This window comes from Orcinus orca, chromosome 1 (genome assembly GCF_937001465.1).
Source record: "Orcinus orca chromosome 1, mOrcOrc1.1, whole genome shotgun sequence".
Classification (NCBI taxonomy): Eukaryota; Metazoa; Chordata; class Mammalia; order Artiodactyla; family Delphinidae; genus Orcinus; species Orcinus orca.
The window spans coordinates 167581477-167595897 of NC_064559.1; positions in this window are offsets into that span (position 1 = coordinate 167581477).

Sequence of the window (14421 nt, forward strand, 5' to 3'; positions counted from 1 at the left end):
GGGAGAAATAACCAGGATCATACAGCAGAGTAAGGGCTGGAACTGGGACTCAAATACCACCCATGGTGTCCCAACCCCAAAGTCTTTCCATCTACCAGTGTGACTCTATCTTGGCCAGGGTGGAGGCAGAGTCTCTGTCGTGTATTTAAAAAGGTAGCTTGGGGCTTCCCTGGTGGCGCAGTAGTAGAGAGTCCGCCTGCCGATGCAGGGTACACGGGTTTGTGCCCCGGTCCGGGAAGATCCCACATGCCGTGGAGCGGCTGAGCCCATGAGCCATGGCCACTGAGCCTGCGTGTCCGGAGCCTGTGCTCCGAAACGGGAGAGGCCACAACAGTGAGAGGCCCGCGTATCGCAAAATAAAACAAAAACAAATAAAAAGGTAGCTTGAGGGTCAGAAAGCGTCCCACTCTTATTCTGAAAGATGGACTTGGAATCTGGCCAATAAGGGATGCCTGTTGAGGGAGACGGACATATCCCCACTGGAAATTAATAAAAATCAGTTCTGTGTATCAGTCTCACGTGAGTTTTGAAATAAATATGGGCACCAAGAGAGACAGGTGAGCTCTAGTTCATTCACTGCCACGTTAATTCATTCACTCACACACTAAACAGTCTCTGTACGCCTGCTCTGTGCCAAGCCGGGCGCCAGGCACCCAGGAGTGAGCAGGCCTGGGTCCAACACTGGAGGATCACAGGGTCCCACGGAGGAGGCACCTCACACTGGGAGGCGGGGTGGGACAGCAGAAAAGGCTGGGCTGAAGGCGCCAAGGAGGGGCCTTCGGGAGCCAGGACACAATCGTGTTTGGGGCTCTGATGACCTGAAGATCAGTTCCCGGAACGGGATGCCTCAGCGATCCTGCCTGGGGGAGGCTCAGCAGTGGGCTCTGGCATCTTCGGCTGAGTTTCTTTCCAAGTGCAGCACAAGTGAGGTACTACGGGCACACTCAGGGCATCCTTGGTTCTGAAGACTGATCCAGAGCAGCCGCTCCTTCCCAGAGGAGGGGCATTTGGGCTGGCTCTGGAGGGCAGGAGAATTTCCAGTGGTACAGGTGGAGGAGAAGGCATTTCCGGCTGAGGGGCCTCAGGAAGAAAGGCGTGGGAATGCCCAGCAGGCCACATGGCCAAAGCAATAGAACAGTAGGAGGTGAGGAGGTGGGCAAGGACACGATCCTGGAGGGCATAGTGCATCACACTTCATCCTAAGGGCAGTGGGTGTCATCTGGAAGTCACCTGGAGCTAGTGACCTTTAATTACAAAAGTCCAAGAACATGCCAGGGCATGACCAAGTGGGCAGAGAAGAGAGGATGATCAAGGGCTATTTACTGGTGGAACATGTGTGTGGGGGGGGGCAGGGAAGTAGGGAGAATGAGGACAGCAGGGGCCCCGAAGCCTGAGAGAGGACAAGAGAGTTGAGCTGACTGACCCCTGAGGAACAAGAAAAGTTTCAGAAACTCATTCCAGCATTCAAATACCAACATGTTCCTGACACCCTGAGCATCAGTTGTTGAAAACAAGGTCACTGGGGAGAGGCCAAGGAAGAGGGAGCCTATGTTTGCTCATGCTGAAACTGCACCACTCACATTGGGATTTGAACCTGCTGTCTTTTCATTGGGATCGCATACCTGGTCTCAGGACTTAACGAAACTCAGGTTCTTTATGTCTCTTGGCGGAAAGAATTCAGTGAGAGACAAAGTGATAGGTAACAAGTGGATTTATTTAGAGAGATACATATTCCATAGACAGAATGTGGTCCATCTCAAAAGTTGAGAATGGCCCTGGGAGAAGCACACTCCACAGACGAGTGTGGGCCATCTCAGAAGGCAAGAGGCCCCGAAATATGGGGTGGTTAGTTTTTATGGGCTGGGTAAATTCATAGGCTAACGAATGAGAGGATTGTTCCAACTATTTTGGGAAACGGGCAGAGATTGGTATTGGGCCACCGCCCACTTTTTGACATTTTATGGTTAGCCTTGGAACTGTCATGGTGCCTGTGGGTGTGTCATTTAGCATTTGCTAATATATTACAATGAGTGTATGATGAGGCTTAAGGTCCACTGGAAGTTGACTCTTCCACCATCTTGGACCTAACGGTTCTAACCAGTGTTTGTTGTATCCTCAAGGGCTATGTCATTCTATTATAGGTTGTGCCCTGCCCACTTCCCTGCTGTTTCAAGATCAGTCAGCCTCGGTGGTTCAGGTGTAGGAGAGGCCCAGTTCCTGCCAGGGGCTGGTGGTGCTGCAGTTGGTCCCCGCGAGAGAGACAGGGAGACCTCAGTGGTCATCCATTCCTGGGCTTCTTCACTGGGCTGTGGTTTTCTCAGAAAAATGCCCAGAGGCACTGGCACCACGGGTTGCACATAATTCTGCCCTCCCCTCCCTACCAAGCCCATCTATGGGCCTGTTGCAGGAAGGGGACCCCTTCCAGGGCCTGAGAGTCGGCCTCTTGTCTAACACTTGGAAATGAATTGTCTGAGGAGACATGTGTACTTGAAATAGGAGGGAAGGGGTTAGGGCACAACCTTTCAAAGAACGCCATAGCCCAAGGACATGACGTAAACTGATTAGAACCAAATGGGTCCAAGATGGAGGACCAGTCAACTTCCACTAGACCTTGAGCCTCAGTATACGCTCACTGTAACACATCAGCAAGCTAAATGACACACCCACAGGCACCATGACAGTTCCAAGGCCGACCATAAGGATCAAAAAGTGGGCGGTGGCCCAATTCCTGGAAATCCCCGCCCCTTCCCAAAATAGCTGGAATACTCTTCCCACTCATTAGCCTACGAAATTGCCCAGCCCTATAAAAGCTGACACCCCCATACCATAGTGCCTTTCTCACCTTCTGAGATGGCCCACACTCTGTCTGTGGAGCGTGTTTCTCTCTAAATAAATCCACTTCTTACTTATTACTTTGTCTCTCACTGAATTCTTTCTGCGATGAGACATCAAGAAGCTGAGCTTCATTAAGTCCTGAAACCAGGTGTGTGATCTCAGTTGGAATACTATGGGTTTTGGCTGGGTTTGAGTCCCGGCAGTGTGGGTTCAAGTCCCAATCTGGGTTTTGGCAGGGTTCGAGTCCCGGCACATGGGTTCACGTCCCAGTCTGAGGTGCACGGTTTCATACTGACAAAGCAAAACACTTTATTGGGAAGGGGCGCCTGGGCGGAGAGCAGGAAAGTAAGGGAACCCAGGAGAACAGCTTTGCCACGTGGCTCACGGTCTCAGGTTTTATGGTAATAGGGTTAATTTCAGGGTTGTCTCTGGCCAGTCATCTTGCTTGGCCCATATTTGGTCTGACTCAGGGTCCTTCCTGGTGGGACCTCTTGTTGTGAGACAACCCATGAGTAGTTATCACCGTGTCTGGCCAAGGCAGGCGGTTTCAGTCCACGGTTCCCTAACAGGCCCATGGGGTTAAGATTCTTCGTTTTACAGGATGGAGAAACCAAAGCTGAGACCAACTTTCCCCGAGTCCATTCAGCGTGTCAATAGCAGGGGGAAGACCAGAAGCCAGCTTTCTAGGTGCGCACGGTTGGCACTTGCTGAGCTCTTACTGTGAGCCGGGCACTATGCTAAGTAGGAGCTTTACCTCTCATCCTCCAACAAGGCTCTAAGGGTGGTACTGTGTTTCTACGAGGCTTAGAGAGGCCAGGCAGCTTGTGCAAGTGTGTATGGCTGGTAAGGGGAGAGCCAGGGAAACTGAGAAGAACCCTGCAGGGCCTCCCAGGAAGGGGGGGGGGACCCTTTCCATGCCCCGCCCCCTCATTTCTTGCTTAGTCTCCTAGGCCTTCCCTGAGTTCCAAAGAGCAGACTCCAGCAGTTACTAACTAGGGATGTGTGGGAATATAGAAACAAAGGAAAAGCAGTTAAACAAGAAAAGTAATGATAATAGTTTAGTGAAAACAGAGTCCTAGTTCCTCCTCAAGGAATATACGTAACAATCTGCTGCATATCTTTAAGTTGTTCTACAGGAACTGAGAGCCCCCAAGCACTCAGGTGGAGGATGGCGACTACCTGCTGAGCACAAGCACTAGACCCCAGACTGTTCGGAACCAGAAAGTTGATGATTAGGATTCCTAAAACACCACACTGCTACTTCACAACGTATCAATGAGAAGAAAGTCATGAATCCTGCAGCCTTCACCCCCAAATGTTGCCTTTAAAAATGCTCCCCTGGGGCTTCCCTGGTGGCACAGTGGTTGGGAGCCCGCCTGCCGATGCAAGGGACGCGGGTTCGTGCCCCAGTCCGGGAAGATCCCACATGCCACAGAGCGGCTGGGCCCGTGAGCCATGGCTGCTGAGCCTGCGCGTCCAGAGCCTGTGCTCCGGAACAGGAGAGGCCACAACAGTGAGAGGCCCACATACCGCAAAAAAAAAAAAAAAAAAAAATGCTCCCCTGAAAGCCATTGGGGAGTTTGGGTCTGGAGCATAAGCTGCCTGTTCTCCTTGCTTGGCCCTGAAATAAACCTTTCTCTGCTCCAAACTCTGTTTCCGTTTGTCTGGCCTCACTGTGCCTCAGGCACATGGACTTGGGTTTGACAACACCAGGAGTCTGGGCACTTAGCCACGGCAGTTGGTTATTTCATGCTATGTCTCAGGAGGTCTGGGAAGCTTCCAGTGGCAGTGAAGTCTGAGCAGGGTGATGAAGGAGCCAGGGACAGGGCAGACCAGGCTGAAGAGCCACAGGGGCCAGTGGAAGAGGGGCACCTAAGGGCACGTGAAGTTGCCCCCATGGCTGGAGTGTGAGGAAGAGTCTTGGATTCCGGGTTCTGGCCGAGGTATTCAGCAGGAGAAACACATATGATTCCTCCGTCTGAGGAGAGGCTGCAAAGAAGGCTCTCCTCTGTACAGCAGGAATAAGGATGTCATGATCAAACTACTTTGCAGGCATTAGGGGGAAAGGTGATGTCCAAAAGGTGAATGCCACTGGGAAACAGTAAAGCTTCAAGCAGAAGAAAAGAGAGGGCCTTTAATGAATATGGCAACAGAAGAAAAATGCACAACTAAAAGTTGCAAGTTAAGTTGTATCCAGGGACCTTACTGAGGACTATAGCCCAGGAGACAGCCTCCCAGACAGTTCTAGGAACTGCTCTGAAGAGGGAAGGGAGGAACCAGGATATATAGGAGGTTTTTGCTGAAAAAACAAAAACATGTAGTCTAACACCAAAAGATTACTGCTAATCACAAAGAGCAGACATCAAAAATGAAAGATGTTGGCACTTTTCTATGTATGGAAAAATGAAAGGATCTGCGTTCATTGAAATTATTCTTTACATATGTATCTTAATTCAAAGCACAGAATGCTTCCTGTTTTTCTCCATCCTGAATTCCCCTCAGGGTACACCATTGGTGGGAGGTTGCCGTACCTAATGGCTTGATCTTTATAGGATTGGGATGGTGGGCAACATTCTTTTTTTACTGCACCGGCAGGCAACAGTCCCTGTTCACAAATATTATCAGGCAATATTTAGTGAGCATTTGGTACATGTCTTAGCTCTTGTATCCCATTTTCACTTATCCTCACAACCATTCCAGGAACCTGGTTTGGTTATTTGTACCTCACAGGGGCTAAGAGAGATGAAGTCGCTTGGCGAAGATCACACAGTTTTTAAAGGGTGGAGTCAGGATCAAAGCTTGATAGGCTCAAACCCAGAGCCCACCATCCCCACTCCTTGATGGCTCGCTCTTTCTTAGCCAGGACTCCCTAGAAGAGGAAGCTGGAGTCCAGGCCGGGGGGAGGCAGCCTGTGAACAGGAGGTGGCTGGTGCTGGCAGAAGAACGGTGTTTGTTCTCTTCTGCTTTATTGGTTCTTCCTTTCACAAAGAAGCAGGTGCCATAGCAACCTCCCAAACAGCATTCCATAAGCTAGGTCCAGGAAGACACAGAGCCCAGGGCAGCCAGCCAGGCCCCTCCCTTGGTTCACATCAGCAGAGCAGGGGATTTAATGCCACAGCCTGCAGAGAGAACTTAGGTATAGAGCGTCAATATTTGCCATCTCCCAGCCTCCCTGGTCTTTGCTCCAAAATCAGTACCTTAAGTACAACAGGTTCTTTGCTGTGCAAACATGCAGGTACAGATGAATGGAAATTAAAGTGACTCAGGCTTCACCGCAGGGTTTGGACTGGAAATCTGGTCTGGTTTAACCTTCTGCCATCACCATTTCCCGGGACTCTCCATTCATCCTTAGACTAACGAAACCACAGACATCAGAGAACTGGCGAGGAGCTCAGAGCCCAGCCAGACTTTTGATAGGAGGACATTGCTTCTCAGAGAGGCAGAGAGGGAAGGGACCAGCCCAAACTGGCACTGCCTGGTAGCTGTCACTGAGATTCTGAGGGTAACCCAGCAACTCCAGGTCAGGTAGAAGCGATTTCTTTGATTCCATTTTTTTAAAAAAACATTTATTGAGTTGTAATTTACATGAGTGAAATACACAGATCTTAAGTGTATATAGTTCAGTGAGTTTTTTTAAAACCGCTTCATTGAAGTATAATTGACAAACAATAAGCTACACATATTTAAAATGTACACTTTCATAAGTTTTGACATATGTATTGATAAATACCCATGAAACTATCACATAGTTTCATGTCCACAGTGAACATGTGCGTCACCCTCAAGAGTTCTTGTGTCCCTTGGGAATCCTTCACTCTCACCCCGCCCTGATCCTCACTCCCATACTTAGACAACCACTGATTTTCTGTCAGTATAGATTAGTTTTCACTTTTCTAGAATGTTATATAAGTGAAATCATACAGCATATACTCTTATTTTTTGGCCTCTCTGACTTCTTTCATTCAGAATAACTATTATGAGATTTATCCAAGGACTTCCCTGGCAGTCCAGTGGTTAGGACTCTGAGCTTCCACTGCAGGGGGCATGGGTTCGATCCCCGGTTGGGGAACTAAGATCCCACATGTTGAGAGGTGCAGCCAAAAAAAAAACATATAAAGATTTATCCATGTCGTAGCATGCCCATAGTCATTCCTTTTCATCGCTGAGTAGTATTCCATCGTGTGCATGTACCATGATTTTTGAATTCCAGGCTGAAGAAATGCATTCTTCACTTATCCATTCATTTGTTAATAGATTTTAGGTTATTCCAAGTTTGGGCTATTACAAGTGAAGCTTCTCTGAACATTTATACACAAGTCTTTACATGGTCATGTTAGGGGAACCACTGACTGAATTCGCCCACCCTGGCCAGGCACCACAGCAACCGTTAGAGTTATCTTGCCACAGGAGGTCCTGGTAAGGAATGCGGAACTAACAAGCCACCACCAATCGGAAGAATCCGGAAAAGGTCAAAAGGAGAAAGGAGAAGCCAGTCCATACGTCCTACCAACCTCTCAGATCCTCCTCACTGGAATCCATCTTGGCTGAGCGATGCGTGTGCCACCAGCAAGGTCCCTGAGTCAGAATGATTGGCCAGAGGCAACCCGGAAACTAATCCCATCACTATAAAACCCGAGACTGTGAGCCACGTGGCAAAGCAGTCCTCCTGAGTTCCCTAACCCTCCTGCTCTCCACCTGGGTGCCCCTTCCCAATAAAGTCTCTTGCTTTGTCAGCATGTGTGTCTCCTTGGACAATTCATTTCTGAGTATTCGAGCCCACTCTTGGGCCCTGAAAGGGGTCTCCCTTCCTGCAACAGACATAGGCTTTCATTTATCTTGGAAAGTAAATGGCTGGATGTGGTAGGTGTATGTTTAACTTTTTATGAAACGACTTGTTTTCTAACGTGGTTGTATCACTTTACATTCCCATCATTGGAGTAGGAGAGTTGAATTGCCCTATATCCTTGTCAACACTTGGTATAATCTGTATTTTTAATTTTAGCTATTCTAATAGGTGTGTGGTAGCAACTCATTGTGATTTTACTTTGCATTTCCCCAATGACTAATGATGTTGGGCATCTTTTCATGTGCTTATCTTCCTTGGTGAAAGGTTTGTGTAAATATTTTAAAATTTTATTAGATTGCTTGTTTTTTGATTGTTGGGTTTTGAGAGCTCTTTATATACTCTGAATACACACACCCTTTATCATATAATGATTTGCAAATACTTCTTCCAGTCTATGGCTTGTCTTTTCATTCTTTTGACAGTGTCTTTCAAAAAGCAAAAGTTTTTTATTTTGACGAAGTCCCATTTATCAAATTTTTTCTTTTATGGATCATGCTTTTGGTGTTGTATTTAAGAAATAATTGCCTAACCCAAGGTCACAAAGATTTTATTTTATATGTTCGTCTAGAAGGTTTATAGTTTTAGGGGTTTTTTTTTCCCTTTCCAATAAAAATTCCATTTTATCATGGAATGTTAACAATGCTCCATTCTTTTGTTTAGATAAATTCCAATAGTGTTTATGCTGATTTCTCCACAGGGAGAAAAAAGAGACCATTTATCTGAAAAGCAACTGGCAAAAAAATATTCAAGTTCAATTTGGTTTCATCCTGAAGGTTTGAAGTCAAACAATTCTTTGTAAGGATTTATAAATAAGACATTCATTAATTGAACTTCAAAATATTACTTTGAAGTGAATGCTACTGAATTCATTTAACCAGTGGTGAAATTCTGGCAAAGAAATAGAGTAATTAGACTTGTTCAGTAAAGCATTTTTAAAGCCTAGAAAAAGAATCCAGAAGTTTCCAATGCCTCATCCTCCATGTTGAATTACTCTGTTTTGGAATCAGATACTCGGTGTGTAGTTGCAGTAGGGGTATTCTGCTGTGACCTAGATAGAACTGTAAGTATAGCCTAAACAAACTGCTTAAAGTATCAGTATTTCCTATTTGGAATGGCTATCCAATACATATCACATCTGGAAGAAGAGGCTTCTGGGAAGTCCATGAGTGCTTTCAGAGTCTTTTCACAGAGCTGAACATCTGTCCTGACCTCTCTGCAGTTATGAGACAACCTTGGTGTTTTAGGTTTTTAAATTAGGTCTGTGATCAACTTTGAGTTCATTTTTTATATGGTGCAAATAATGAATCAAAATTCTTTTTGTTTTTCTTTTCACACATGGAATCCAATTGTTCCAGCACTATTTGTTGAAAAGACGATCCTTTTTTTTTTTTGTGGTACGCGGGCCTTTCACTGTTGTGGCCTCTCCCCTTGCGGAGCACAGGCTCCGGACGCACAGGCTAAGCGACCATGGCTCACGGGCCCAGCCGCTCCACGGCATGTGGGATCTTCCCGGACCGGGGCACGAACCCGTGTCCCCTGCATCGGCAGGCGGACTCTCAACCACTGTGCCACCAGGGAAGCCCAGACGATCCTTTATTGAATTTTTCTTGCATCTACGTTAAGAAAAAAACGGTAATTCATATATTTGTGGTCTATTTGTTCCATTGACTTATTTGTCAGTCTTGTTGCCGATATCACATCGTCATGATTCCCGTTGCTTTACAATAAGCCTTGAAATCAGGTAGTGTTAGTCCTCCTACCATTTCCCTACCCCCACAAAGCTGTTTTGGCTATTCTAGCTCCTTTGCATTTCCATATGAATTTTAGAATCAGTTTGCCAATTCCTATAGAAAAGTTCTGCTCGAATGTTGATTGAGATTGCATTGAAATTACAGATCAAGTTTGGGGAGAACTGACATCTTAACATTGTTGAGTCTTCTCACCTGTGATTACATATCTCCCTTTATTAGTTCGCCTTTAATTTTTCTCATAACTATAAGTTTTCTCAAAACTATAATGTTTATAGTTTTATAGTGTACAGTTTTTTATGTCCTTTGTCTGATTTATTCCTATTTCATATTTTTTGACAGCAAGTCATATTTTTAAATTTTAACTTCCCATATTTCATTGCTAGTATATAAAAATACAGCTGAATTTTGTACATTCTAGTAGATTTACATTCTAGTAGATTTTCTTTTTTGTAGATTTCATCAGATTTTCTATATATATAATCATATCATCTATGAGTGAAGACGGTTTTCTTTCTTCTTTCCAATCTGGATGACTTGCATTCAGTCTTTCACCATTAAGGATAAGTTAGCTGTAGGTTTTCATAAATGACCTTTATCAAGGTAAGAAATTTTCCTTCTTTTCCTACTTTGCTGAAAGTTTCTACCAGGATTGATGTCATATTTTGTCAAATGCTCTTTCTGTGTCAGTTGAGATGACCTATGTTTTATTTGTTTGTTAATGTGGTGAATTACATAAATTGATTTTTAAATGTTAAATTAATCCTGCTTTTGTGGGATAAACCCCACTTGGTTGCAATGTATTAAGCTTTTTATATATATTGTTGGATTCAATTTGCTAAAATTTTATTAAGAATTTTTGCAGGGCGGGAAGGGATAAATTAGAAGTTTGAGATTAACATATACATACTACTTATACATAAAGTAGATAATCAACAAGGATCTACTGTACAGCAGAGGGAACTATACTCAATATTTCATAATAACCTCTAAGGGAAAAGAATCTGAAAAAGATTCAGTTATATACATATATAACTATATATATATATATATACATATATATATAACTGAATCATTGTGCTATATACCTGAAACTAACACAACATTGTAAATCAACTATACTTCAATAAAAAATAAATACAATTTTTTTAAAAAAGAATTTTTGCATCTGTATTCATGAGGGATATTGGCCTGCATTTTTCTTTTTTTGTAATGTCTTTGTCAGAGTAACACTAGCCTCATAGAATAGGTAGGGAGTGTTCCCTCCTCTCCAGTGTTCTGGAATAATTTGTGTAGCATTGGTATTATTTCTTTCTTAAATGTTTGGTAAAATCCATTAGTGGAGCCATATGGGCTTGGAATTTTCTTTGTGGGGAGGTTTTGAACTACAAATTCAACTTCTTTAATAGATACAGGAATATTCAGATTAGCTATTTCTTTTTGAGTGAACTTTGGTAATGTCTTTCAAGCAATTTATCTATTTCTTCAAAGTTGTTGAATTTATTGGCATAAAGTTGGTTGTAATACTCCCTTATTATCCTTTTAATAGCTGTACAATCTGTAGTAATACTGCCTCTCTCATTCTTGATATTGTAATTTGTGTCTCCACTCTTTTTTTCCTGATCGGTTTGGCTAGAGGCTTATCACTTTTACTGATGTCTTCTCTCTCTCTTTTTTTGTGTTGATCTTGGTAGAAATATACCATTCTGTGTGCACTTGAGAAGAATGTGTATTCTGCTGCTGTGGGATTCTGTAAATCAGGTTGGTGGTATCACTTACAAATTGGCACTTGCCATCTACCTCTACAAGGATCAAATTATGAACCGCTGAAGCTGCTGACCTTCAACACCCCCTGAAAGGAGCTTAGGATGGAGATCAGGAATGAGGCACTCTGTGCTCTGGGAAAAACTGGCAGAACAGGTCTTCAGATAGTTATTTTTAGGAGAGTATTTTATAAGCCCGATTCTTGCATCTCCTCATATCTAGAAAAGCACTAAAATCCTTCATGGTGACGTCTGCTCCTTGTGACTAGCAGTAACCTGTACGAGACTAGCAGAAACCTTCTGCAAAAAAATATGTGCTTGATTGCATCCCCTTCTCCAAAATCACATATACTGACTTCCCCCCCCCACCTCTTTGGAGCAGTTTCTCAGAGCTATCAGTAATGCTGTCTCCTAGGCTGCCGTCCTTATTTTGCCCCAAATGTCAATAAGACTTAACTCACAACTCTCAAGTTCTGCTTCTTTTTTTCAGTCGACAGTGGATAGCGTTGTTCAAGTCTACTATAAACTTGCTGATTTTCTGTCTACTTGTTCTATCATTTATTGAGAGAGGGGTAATGAAATAGCCAACCAGAATTGTGGGTTTGTCTATTTTCCTTGCAGGTTTATTAGCTTTTGCCTCATGCATGTTGAAGTTCTGTTATTAGGTGCATAAACATTTAGGATTGTTATATCCTCTTGATGAACTGACCTATTTATCACTATGAACTGATCTTCTTTATCTCTGGTATTTTCTTTGCTCTGAAATCTATTTGTCTAATATTAATTTAGCCGCACCAGTTTTGTTTTGTTCTGGTTTTTTTCTTTTTTTTTTTTTTTACATCTTTATTGGGGTATAATTGCTTTACAATGGTGTGTTAGTTTCTGTTTTATAACAAAGAAAGTGAATCAGTTATACATATACATATGTTCCCATATCTCTTCCCTCTTGACCAGTTTTGTTTTTAATTAATGTCAGTAAGGTACATTTTCCCATTCTTTTACTTTTAGCCTATTTGTGTATTTATATTTAAATTAAATATTAAATATAAATGTGTTTCCTTTAGTCAACATATAGTTGAGTCTTGCTTTTTTATTCAAGCTCACAGTATCCTCTGCCTTTTAATTGGGATATTTAGACCATTTACATTACATTTATTGTGACTATTGATATGGTTTAAATTATATTGCTATTTGTTTTCTGTTTGCCCCATTTGTTCTTTCTCCCCTTTTTCCTTTTTTTCTGATTTCTTTTGGATTAAATACTTTTTATGATTCCATTTTATCTACTTTGTTGGTTTATAAACAAAATTGTTTTGTTGTTAGTGGTTCCTTTAGAGTATGTAGTATACATCTTTAATTTAGCACAGTCTACCTTTAAGTGATTTTAAACCAATTCACTTTTTCTTTTTTATAGTTATTTTTTTTTTTTTGGCTGTGTTGGGTCTTTGTTTCTGTGCGAGGGCTTTCTCTGGTTGCCGCGAGCAGGGGCCACTCTTCATCGCAGTGCGTGGGCCTTTCACTGTCAAGGCCTCTCTTGTCGCAGGGCACAGGCTCCAGACGCGCAGGCTCAGTAGTTGTGGCTCACGGGCCTAGTTGCTCCGCGGCATGTGGGGTCTTCCCAGACCAGGGCTCGAACCTGTGTCCCCTGCATTGGCAGGCAGATTCTCATCCACTGTGCCACCAGGGAAGCCCACCAGTTCACTTTTAAGAACCTAATAGTACCAACAGTATAATTCCATTTCTCCCCACCTGACCTCTGTGTGCAATTATTGTCATACATTTTATAATACATTGCTGTTATTCTCATTTAAATAGCCAATTGCCTTTAAAGAGATTTAAATAGTAAGAAAGAGCCATTATGTATTTAGCCTGTAGTTATTTCCATGTGCTCCTTATTTGTGTGTGTGTGTAGATTCATATTTCCACCTCATATTATTTTCCTTCTGCTTGAAGGACTTCCTTCAACATTTCATGTACTTTAGGTCTGCTGGTGATAAATTCTTTCAGTACTTTAAAAAGGTCATTCCACTGTTTGCATAGTTTCCCATGAGAAACCTACTGTCATCTTTATTTTTGCTCTTCTGTATATGAGGCACTTTTTTTCCTCTGACTGCTTCAAGATTTTATCATTACTTTTGAACAATTTGATTATGATATGGTGCTTGGTGTGGTTTTCTTCACGTTTCTTGTGCTTACGGGACATTGGGCTTCTTGGCTCTCCTTTCATCAAATCTGCAAAAATTTTTACCATTATTTCCTTAAACATTTTTTCTGTCCCCTTTTCTCTTTTTCTTCTGGATTTCCAATTACACACATATTGGCTGCTTGAAGCTGCTTTGCTCATCTTTTTGAAGTTATTTTTCCCTATGTACATTTTGTTTTGGATAGTTTCTATTTTTATGTCATCAAATTCACTGATATTTTCTTCTGCAATTTTAAACTGCCATCAATGCCGACAATGCGTTTTTCATCTTATACAATGTTATTTTCATCCCTGGGAGCTGGACTTGGGTTTTTTCTGTATTCTCCATGTCTCTACTTAACTCTTTCAATACATGGAACACAATTATGACTTTTAATGTCCCTCTCTGATGATTCTAATATCTGTGTCAGTTCTGGGTAAATTTAGATAGATTTTTCTCCTCACTATGGATTATATTTTCTTTCTTCTTTTCATGCCTGGTAATTTGATTTTCATATACTGTAACAGCTATACTGTAGTATAATTTATATACCATTCAATTCACTCCTTCGAAGTGTACAATAGTCTTTAGTATATTTATAGAGTCGTGCAACCACCACTATAATCACCTTAAAAACATTTTCATCAACTGAAAAAGAAACCCCACACCCATTAGCAGTCAGTCCCCATTTCTCCCCGACCCCCCATCCCTAGGCAACCACTAATCTACTTTGTCTCTATAGATTTGCCTGTTTGGGGCATTCCGTATAAATGAAATCATACAATATGTGTTTTTTTGTGGCTGATTTCTTTCACTTAATTATTTTTGAGGTCCATTTATGTTGTAGTATGTATCAGTACTTTATTCCTTTTTATTGTTGAGTAATATTCTATTGTATGGATATATCACATTTTGTTTATCAGTTCCTCAGTTGGACGTTTGGGTTGTTGCTACTTTTGGGCTACTGTGAGTAATGCTGCTATGAACATTCATGTATGATTTTGTATGGATGAATATTTTAATTTCTCTAGGAGTGGGACTGCTGG